Source organism: Pteropus vampyrus, unplaced genomic scaffold (assembly GCF_000151845.1).
Source record: "Pteropus vampyrus isolate Shadow unplaced genomic scaffold, Pvam_2.0 Scaffold7, whole genome shotgun sequence".
NCBI classification, from domain to species: domain Eukaryota; kingdom Metazoa; phylum Chordata; class Mammalia; order Chiroptera; family Pteropodidae; genus Pteropus; species Pteropus vampyrus.
Window position 1 is genome coordinate 16,848,263 of NW_011888788.1, and position 10,437 is coordinate 16,858,699.

Consider the following 10,437-nt stretch of genomic DNA (forward strand, 5'->3'; position numbering starts at 1 on the left):
TTATTATTCATATTTTTAAAATTTTTTTTTTCTTCTTTTTCTTACAAAAGTCCCTTTAACATTTCTTGTAATACTAGTTTGGTGGTGATGAAATCCCTTAGCTTTTTCTTGTGTGGGAAGATCTTATCTGTCCTTGAATTCTAAATGATAGATTTGCTGGGTAGAGTAATCTTGGTTATAGGTTCTTGCTTTTCACCACTTTGAATATTTCATGCCCATTCCTCTGGCCTGCAAAGTTTCTGTTGAGAAATCAGCTGACAGTCTTAAGGGAGTTGTCTTGTTGGTAACTGTTTTTCTGTTACTGCTTTTAGAATTCTCTCTCTGTCTTTAACCTTTGGCATTTTAATTATGTTGTGTCTTGGTGTGGGCCTTTTTGGGTTCATCTTGCTTGAGATTCTCTGCACTTCCTGTGCTTGTATATCTATTTGCTTCACCAGGCTAGGGAAGTTTTCAGTCATTTTTCGAAATAGGTTTTTTAATTCCTTGCTCTCTCTCTCTTCTTCTTCTTCTGGTACCCCTATGAGGCAAATGTTGATACATGGAATGTTGTCCCAGAAGCCTCTTAAGGTATCCACATTTGGGGGGATTCTTTGTTCTTTTTGCTATTCTGATTGGGTGTTTTCTGCTACCTTATCTTTCAAATAGGTGATTTGATCCTCTGCTTCATCTAATCTACAGTCGATTCTCTGTAACATCTTCTTCCTTTCAGTTATTCTATTCTTCATTTCTGACTGGTTCTCTTTTATATTTTTATCTCCATTTTTATGTTTTCTATCTTTTTGTTGAAGTTCTCACTGAGATCATTAAACATCCTTATAACAAGTGTTTTGAACTCTGCATCTGATAGATTGCTTTGTCTCTTTTTTTTTTTAGTTTTTACTGGAACTTTGTTTTGTTCTTTCATTTGGAATATGTTTCTTTGTCTCCTCATTTTGGCTTCCTCTCTGTGTTTACTTCTATGTATTAGGTAGAGCTGCTATGTCTCCCGGTCTTAGTAGAGTGACCTTATGTTGTAAGTGTTCTGTGGTGCTCAGTGGCACAATCTCCCTGGTCACCTGAGGCAGGTGCTCCAGGTGTGTCCCTTGTGTAGGTTGTGTGTGTCTTCCTGTTGTATTTGAGACTCAATTGCTGATGGCATATCAATAGGAGGGTCTTGATTAGTTATGAGGACTAGCTGTGACTGCAGTGGATAAACTGTTGTGCAGGAGCTGACTATACAGGGAGGGATTTGTTTTAATGGGGCTCCTGTGCCTATTGAGTGTGCCCTTCAGGTATGTTGTTTGTGGAGGTGGTTGGGTTGTGCTCTGGTGTGCTTGGAAGCTCGTCATTGGGTGTGTTGGTTCTGTGGCCTCTTGGGAGGGGATCTGTTGCAGGCCAAATTTACCTGCTGCCTATGCCTTGCCTGAAGTCACTTGGTATGAGTTACAAAGTGATTTGAAGGTGGTTTCCACTTGTGCTGGGCTTGGAGATGCCTGAGAGAGACTGAGCTGTGAACTGAGGTTGGCTACCACCAATGCAGGGGGTGGGGCTGTTTAGCAAGAGGTATAGGGCATGCTGAGGCCAGATGCTGCTTTGGGGTTTGTGAACCTTTGAGAGACTTCAGAAAAGTCTGCAGCCTGAGCCAACGCAGGCCATTTGTATGGAAAAGCCACCGGAAGTGGCTTGGGTGGGCCTGCAAATTGGGTGGGGAAGGGCTTCAGAGAATCACCAGGGTGGGGTGAATAGTGTTAGCTAGATTGATGAAGACTCACATTTGTTGTCAGCCTGCACCTGCAGGCTGGATGGGGTGAGAATTCAATAAAGGAATAATGGCTTATGGCAGCATTCTGTCTGGGAGAAAGCTGCTCCTGTGCCCCTCTCCCTGCAGTCAGACAATTTAGTTTTTCTCTGTATGATCCTGTTGTCTTTCGAGCTGTTGCCCATCGCTGGAACTCAGAGCGAATGAGTCCATCAGAAAATAATTCTTCATGACGGCCTGGTATTCCAGCAGCCCTCTATCTTACTCAGCCATAACCTCCATTGGTTTTCACAGCCAGAAGTTGTGGGGGCTTCTCTTGCTGGAACTGGAGCCCTGGGCTGGGGAGCCTGATGTTGGGCTGGAACCCTTCCCTCCTCAGGAGTGAGCTACACAGCTGAGATATCTCTCCTATTTCTTAACCATCACATGTGTGTTTGGGACCAGCCCATTCTACGTCTCCATTCCTATCAGACTTGTCATGGCTTCTTCTGTATATCCTTAGTTGTAGGACTTCTGTTCAGCTAGACTTCCGGTGATTTTTCAATGATGGTTGTTCTGTGGTTTAGTTGTAATTTTGTTGTGGTTTTGAGAGGGGGCAAACACATTGTTTACCTACTCCGCCATCTTAGCTGAAAGCCTGGTTATCTTTTCAATATTGATTTTCAGCTGAATTCCACTGTGGTCAGAAAACGTGCACTCTTAGTTTTAAAACTTCTAAAATTTATTGAGACTTCTTTTATGACCCCACATCTAACTTTACACTTGCTTTTCTAATTTTTCATATGGGTTTAAAAAAGAATGTATATTCTGCAATTTTCTATTTATGTTTAATAAATTAAGTTTGCTAATTGAAATGTTCTATATCCTTACAATTTTTTTTTTAAATCTATTTAATAACACCATGATAGGCTAGATTTTTGTTTGTTTGTTTTTTTTCTTTTTGTTTTCTGCTTGGAGTGCATAGCCCTTCCAAATATAACCCTTGATGTCTTACATCACTTTTGGAAAGTGTTTGGTCATTATTTCTTTTAGTAATTTTTCTGCAATATTCTCTCCTCTACTTTTGAGATTCCAATTATACTTTTCTGTGTCCCATGTTTCTTTTATGTTCTTTTCTGTATTTTTCATTTTTTTTCTCTGTGCCTCAATTTGGTTAATTTCTACTGATCTTTCTTCCAATTTACCAATTCTTATCTGCTTTTGAACTTGTCTAGCATTTGTTTTCAGCTTCTTTATTTTTTAGTATTGAGTCTGCATTGAATTCTTTTTTTTTTAAATTGTTTTTAATTATCTGCTAAAATTATCTCTTTTCTATTTTCTAAAACATATTTACCACAGGTATTTAAAAGTCCTTTTCTGGCAACTCTGTTACCTGGATTTTCTGTAGGCCTAGATTTTAAACTTGTGTATTGTTATGTTGACTCATGTTGACTTGCCTCTTGGTATGCTAAGTCATTTTTAATAAATGCCAGACATTATATTTGATAAATGTTAGAGATAAATTGAGGCTCTGGACAGTCTTATTTTATTCTACATAGACTTCACTTGTACTTCATGCAGGCTGCTAAAGAAGGGGAGATCATCTTGGTCCCATAAGGACCTGCATCCGGCTTTGTCCTGCTGGTCTATTTCTGGTTTGCCTTTACTCACAGAGTGTATATCTACAATGGTCCCATCTCAAAAGCCAGTACTATTGCCCTATTGCCCAGGGTTTCTCCTTTATGGTACACTAGTTCTAATTTTTGTTTCTTCCACCTGGCTTTGCGTGACTGCTTAAAACACTACCTTTCAGACTTTTGGCTGTCATTTTCTGCTATTTTCCCCTCACCCTCACCCAGTTTCCAGGACATAGGCTACTGCTTTGGAATCCAGAAATCTCTCAAGGAGAATGGCTAAATGTAGACTCACCTCTTTTCTTCTGTCTTGGATTATGAATGCTCAGATTTTTTGCTGCATTTTTAACTCTCTGATGCCTCCAGATATTTCAATATTTTATCCAACTTTTTTAGTTTGTCTATATGGAAGGTTTGGCTTATTATAAGCTGATCCACCATAGCTAAAGTCATATATAAAAGTTTTGAAAAAATTTTTACTTATTCTCATCTTGCAGGTCATGAATCTGAGATTAAGAGGACTGAATGATTTTCCCAAGGTGACATGTCTAGTTAAGTGCAGAACCAGAATATGAACCAGATTTTCATCCAGTTCTCTTCTCAAGATTCCATAACTCCCTATAGCAACCACATCTAAGAACTGAAACTTCAGGCATGGCAACAAGGAGAGTGTTTGGACATGCCAGAAGGTGAGAGGAGTAGTAAGCACAATTGATGGTTGCAGTGCTAGCAAGGGTCAGCTAGCTTGTTTGTTCATCTTAACTGCTGTTCTCCTGAGTTTAGCTGAAACCACACTTCTGATTGAGACGGTCACATTCATCACTCATTTATGGACACAACTTAAGACTTGCAGCCACACATATGACCATCTAGATCTGAAGAGGTACATATAGTAGCAAAGCTTCTCAGGTGACATTGTTCTCTAGTGGTCAGTTGATTTAGAAAACTGGGCAACAATCTTTGTTGCCTTTGGGACATGTATGTAGTGAGGCAAATCATACCTTGGGCATGAAAGACAATTGGCTTGTCCTAAAAGGAACTAAGCACATAAGCGCTTTATTCATAACACCAGAGAGTACAAGCTACAAAATTCCTCGGTTACCATTTTTCCTTCTGTAGGAAATGAGCCAACAGACATTACCAATGTGGTTTGAAATCTGACCTTAGTTGGAGGCTAAATAGAGACTGCTACCTCAAGGCAGAGTGTGGAAGGAGAAGCAGCAAGTTGAATGAATGGAAAAGCCAGTCTGATATTTTGTGGAGGACGTCAAACCATATGATGAGTTTTTAGTGGTCCCCAAACAGCTTGGGATGATAGGGTAATGTTTTTTTCCCTCATTTCTTCCCCAAAAGTCATGGTGGCTGACAAATAGTAATTGTCAAGATGGAGTCTAGGGTGAAGTTCCTGCCCAAATTCCTTCTCTCTGTATCCTCAATAATGAGAAATACTAGCACTATCCACAATTAAAATAGTATCATCAATGACCTTATTCTCTAATAAATCCATGTAAAATGGGCATTTATTTCCCTCCTCCATTTTATATCTGCTTTTCAGGAGGGAACAACCACGGAATGGAAACTTTCAGCCTCTCCCTTGCTTACTCTTCTCCAAAGGAAGGAGCTAATATGATTGGTGATAGTTTGCTGCTCAAGGGTGAGATTACTGGGCCTCAACAGCGAAAACAAAACAAAAAATAAAAGCAAAACACAGGGTCCACCTTTTCCTTCAATGAATCAGTTAAATGTGCCATGACCCTTTGGTCCCCTGCCATTAATAGCCCAGGACTAGTCTTTTTATTCCTCTTTTCACTCTCCTGAAGCCCTGTGCAGGAAGATGCAGCTACCCTACCTGGAGCTGAATGGAGGAGTCATGAAGATGGTGATCCCCCACTTCAGGGTAGGCCTAGGAAACTCATCGTGACATCAAATCCAATCTATATCCTCCCGTCCAACTATTTCCAAATGGCGTACTAGAGCTTTTATTGTGATCCCCATTGGGTAATGTGACATCCTTTGGGGAGAATCACTGAACCAAATTCCTCACAGGAGAACAACCATTTCTATTTTTTCAGGCATTTTTGCTCCCAGTGGCTGAATATACATTTACTGGCACTTTGACAAAAACAGGATATGCTGTTAATATTTCTTAAGTGTGCTTACAAATTTATTCAACATGTAATATACAAAAGGCTGAATTATCATGCTGTAATTGTAAAAAAAAATTCTATTTTTAAGCATGTCAATTTGGTATTCTAGAATCCTAAAACGTAAACCTTAAGTCATTAAGTAAGTGAATATACCAGAATATTACAATTATGAATAGCAATAAGAGAAAGAAAGAAAGAAAGAAAGAAAAAATACTGCAGAAGGACTGAACAATCCAAGCAAACATGTGTGAACAGAAGCACTGTAGATAATACTGCCTAATATTCAAGCCGTCCTCTGAGCTCCTTGGAGAAGGGTGCTACCTGAAATATAAATAAAATCGATATTTTTTCTACATTCCTCATATCCTTTTTCTGGTTTTGGTCCCAACATATATGGGGCTTCAAAATACTGTTCCACTGAAATTATATTATGAGACACCTCAAAAAAGTTCCTTTTGAGAACGTAGGGGCTGGTCCACTGATATCTCCTAAGACCACCTTGCTTTTCCCATCAGTTCCCATGCCTGAGCCCTCAGGGAGTGAGATCTCTGGATTTTTGGAAGAGGAACTTGAAGACTATGGGTCAGACTGCATCCTTGTCAAATGGCCTCATTCAGGGCAGTGACTTGAAACATTATTTATGTTATCTCAGGACACACATCTGTAGTTGGTGATGGAATTACTGGTGGAAAATTGGACTGAATTCTTCTAACCTAAATTGTAGATGATTGCGTGAATTTCACATTGTTGAGGCTAACAGATTTTGGAACTCTGCTCACATATGTCACCTGCAACCTGTTCTGTGCATGTGTGTCTGTCTGGCTTAGCAATGAGAACCTACCACCTAGTAGGGAGGTCTGGCAGGGAGGTCAGCAACCAAAATTCGGACAGAAAATATTCAGCAACAGAAAATATTCAAAATATTGTCTCAGTCTTTGCTTCCTCAGCACATCTCACTTGGGTAACCTCTGATCCCGTTGGAAAGGAAGACCTATAGATGTTTCAGAATGGACTTCTGACACAGCATAAACATTTGTACTTATTTGAACATGTTCTTGGTTAACTCCATGCTCATAGTACTTATTTCAGCTTAACAGCAAATGCTTATCTACCACAGTAATCAGATCTCCTAAAACTCTGGGCTATTGGGCCTCTCAGGGAATATATCTGTTTCCACATGAAGAAATATCCAGAATTTAACCAATTGTATTGACATAGTTTATTGAACATTTTTCTCCATTCTCATTCATGTTTGATAACTCTTTTGTAATATATTAAATTAAAAGGGTTTGTTTCTGGGTTTTCTATTTTACTCTCTGAGTTTGCCTGCTTTTTTCTTTTCTTTTTCTTTTCTTTTTTTCTTTTTTTTGCCATGGTTACCATACTAATTGGATTTTTGTCCTTTTTCTAGTAGTTTCAATATATCACAGGGCAATTTGCCTCTACTTTTCTTTTTCCTTTTTTTTTGTTCCAAAAGTTCTAGCTTTTCTTGTCAATTTATTCTTCCTGATAAGAAAATAGAAGGTTAAAAGATAAGTGTGAAGAAATTGTAGACCACTTAGGATTCTGTAGATGTTAAGCACATAGTTAATTTCTTTCTTCTCCTTCACTCAAAGCTAGTGCTTTTCTTTCCTGCTTTCACTCTTCTTTCTTCTTTCCTCTGTTTTCATCCCTCTTTCTCTGTTCTCCACTTATGTTCTTGAGCTTGTATTCCAACTTGTTGATTTGCTGGCATCCTGTTGGAGCTTTTCTGTATTTACTATCTTTTATTTCAGTTATTTACAATCTCTTAGTTTTGTTTACCAGTCAAAAGTATTTTATTTAAAAACAAACAAACAAACAAACAAACAAACAAACACCTTTAGTCAGAAGGTCTGATTAAATTCAATATTAACTCAAGCTTTCAAAAACCTATTAGGAGTAAACCAACAGGTATATCAGAGAAAAGCAAGCAGCTGCTGAAAATTCTTTGGTGGAAAAGTAAGCTGTATACTTGTATGTGCTGCCCTAATAATTATCAAGCCCAAGTTTTATTTTTCAAAAATAGGTTTCAAGATCTACCAAAGAAACCATACAGACACCCCCAATAGTACAAACATTTAACAGTGAAGTTTAAGAACATAGGAAAAACTATATATGACAATGCACATGAATTATTCACAAAACAAGCCTTTCAAGCCTAGAAAACTCAAATAGAGAGACCTCATGAATGGTAACACACTTAAAACAAGGGCTAATAGCATATGGAACAACTCTAAACATTTTTCTAATGGCTGACTAAGCTATAAAATGACAGCTCAGGGTATTATTAACATGTAGCTTTTCTTCTGGTTATCAGTTTTATATACATATATACATATAAAATTAGGGTAAATTTTTTCTATTCAATTACCATAATTTCTTCCTTTTTACATTTCCTCTAATTTTCTCTAGAAATATTTTATCTTTTGATTTGACTAGTTGAACTCAAAAGTTTTGGAACCTAAAGTGAGTATCACCTCATACTGGATTAGCACTTGGGAAATGCAATCCTAAAAAAGGCAAATTGTAACTTAAGTGGTCTGACAAAGATGAGCAACCATTCTCATGTAACAATGTCCTCCATGTTAATCACTAGGTTAATGGCTTCTCTTATGGTTAGAGCACATGACCCAGCATGATACTGGCTTGTTCCCTGGTGAGGTGCTGCAGAGCTATATGTTCAAACACCCATCTATTTAAGGTTTCAATAAAAACAAAGCATGTCATTTAAAACCATTTCAGTAGAATAAATAAAAATCATTGCATTTTTATTGCCTTGTTTTGCCTCTTGAATTGTTTTTGGAGTATTGTTTATAACACAGAAGGCACAATAGTTAATTAGTTGCCACTCCAAGTGTTAGAGTAGGCAGATAGACAGATATGAGCAGGAAGGTGAGAAACCCACAGCGGCAGAGATGTGCTCACTATGAACCCTGATAGGCCCTTAGAGGAGCTCAAAGGCCACAACATCATGACCCAGAGACACACGTGGTCTTTCCACAAAGACTCATGCACAGATCGGGCCCTGTTCACCTTGGCCTAATTCTTCCCTCATTATATAGCTATTATAATGAATTAGCATTGTGATTAACGCTGCATCATGCATCTGACTCCATGACAGTTTTGAAAAACCCAAACATGGCAAGACAAGGATGTCTCCCTGATTCCAGGAGAAACCACTTTCGTTCTATGAAGAGACCACACAAGATCACGAATATTCCATCTCTTAGTTAGATCAATAGATAAAATCCGCAAACTCAAAACAAGGCAGGGCATCTCCTTCTGAGCTTGCCCACTTCCCCATCTGAGAGTGTATTTTTGCTTTTAAGAGTGTACTTTTGCTTCCAATAAACTTGAACTGTTGCTTCATCACCTTCACTGTCTCTCTATGAATTCTTTCTCGTAACGTTGACAGGAAAGAACCTGGTCACCTGTCTGGTGACACAAGCTCCTTAGACTTTAGTACTTTCCGCTCTTCAAGTCTTGGTACCATTGTTTTGCAGTAATAATGATATTCTTCATTGTCATTGCCGTTGCCATAGGATCAATAGCCCCAGGGACTGGAGTGTTGTAACCAGCTTTTTTCTTGGCTCCTTTGAAATCCACATCTCCAGTCAACTTGTGTTTAATAGTGATGGCATCTTGAATTCTATTTATTCCCACATCAGTGTGGCTGCTTCTTCCTTGATCATATCTGCTGTGATCAGATTTGGAATGCCTGTTATGGAGGTTACAATGTCTGCAAGAATTGTATGTTTCTTCAGCTGTTTGGGAGTGTATTCATGAGATATTGTAACAGCAGCATCAGCTCCAGGATATTCATGTAACATTGCAATGCGCATTCCAACATTTTTTGACCTTCCAGCTACAACCACATTCTTCCCTACGTTAGAATGCCAGGTAGCTTAATTATTTCCCACACACCCCATGGTGTAGCCAGTAACATGGAATACTAGTCCGAACACATTCGCCTTACATGAATTATATGAAAGCCATCAACATCCTTGTCTGGAGAAACAACTTTGCAGATCTTTCTCTCATCGATGTGCTCTGGAAGAGGCAGCTAAACAAGGAGGCCATTTACATTATCATCGTTATTTAATTTATTGATTAAATTTAAATTTAACAGTTCTTCCTCTGAAATTGAAGCTGGTTTCATAATCGCCTCATTGTTGATCCCCACATCTGCAGTGGCCCTGGTTTTGTTGAGGACATACAAATGACTTGCAGGATTCTCATCAACCAGAACCATGCTCTGGTGTGGTTGTTTGTTGCTAGATTCCACCCACACTTTCACCTCTTGCTGCACTTTCTGCTTGATCTGCTGGGCAAGTTTCTTTCCAGAAATGACAACAGCTTCATTTTGAACAAGCAAGAAGTAGAAGGGACAATGGCAGAAGTGGCAGTTCTGTGAAGGCTGGAGCAGCAGGTGACCAATGTGGACACAAGGGAAGCAGCAGCCATGGACCAGGCCAGTGTCCATGCTGGGAGAGCTTTCATTTTTTTATTTTAATAATATTTAAAATTGAGGGTTACATAGATACAGTAAAGTACACATAGTACACTTATCTTAGGTATACAGCTTGATAGATTTTTATAATCATGTAGATCCATGTAATCACTACCAAGATTAAGAATCCATAAGGTCTGCTCATGCCCTTCCCAATTTATTTCCATCTCTACTCCAAATTAAACACCATCCTGACTTGCATCACCATAGGTTAGTTTTCCTGTTCTTCAACTTCATATAAATGGATTCATACCATTAGCGCTCTTGCGTCTGGCTTCTTTTGCTCAACATTATGTCTATGAGGTTCATCTAAGCTTTATGGGTACCAGTAGATAATTCTTTTTTTTTTTTGCCACATAGTATTATAAAATAAAAATAAACCACAATTTATTTATCCATTCCCTTGTT

At 38.6% G+C, this 10,437-nt stretch overlaps 1 pseudogene; it reads right to left on the bottom strand.

Moving 5' to 3' along the window:
• Window positions 1–8,946: 8,946 nt before the first annotated feature.
• LOC105299567 lies at window positions 8,947–9,983 on the bottom strand (annotated as a pseudogene).
• Between the last annotated feature and the right edge of the window lie 454 nt (window positions 9,984–10,437).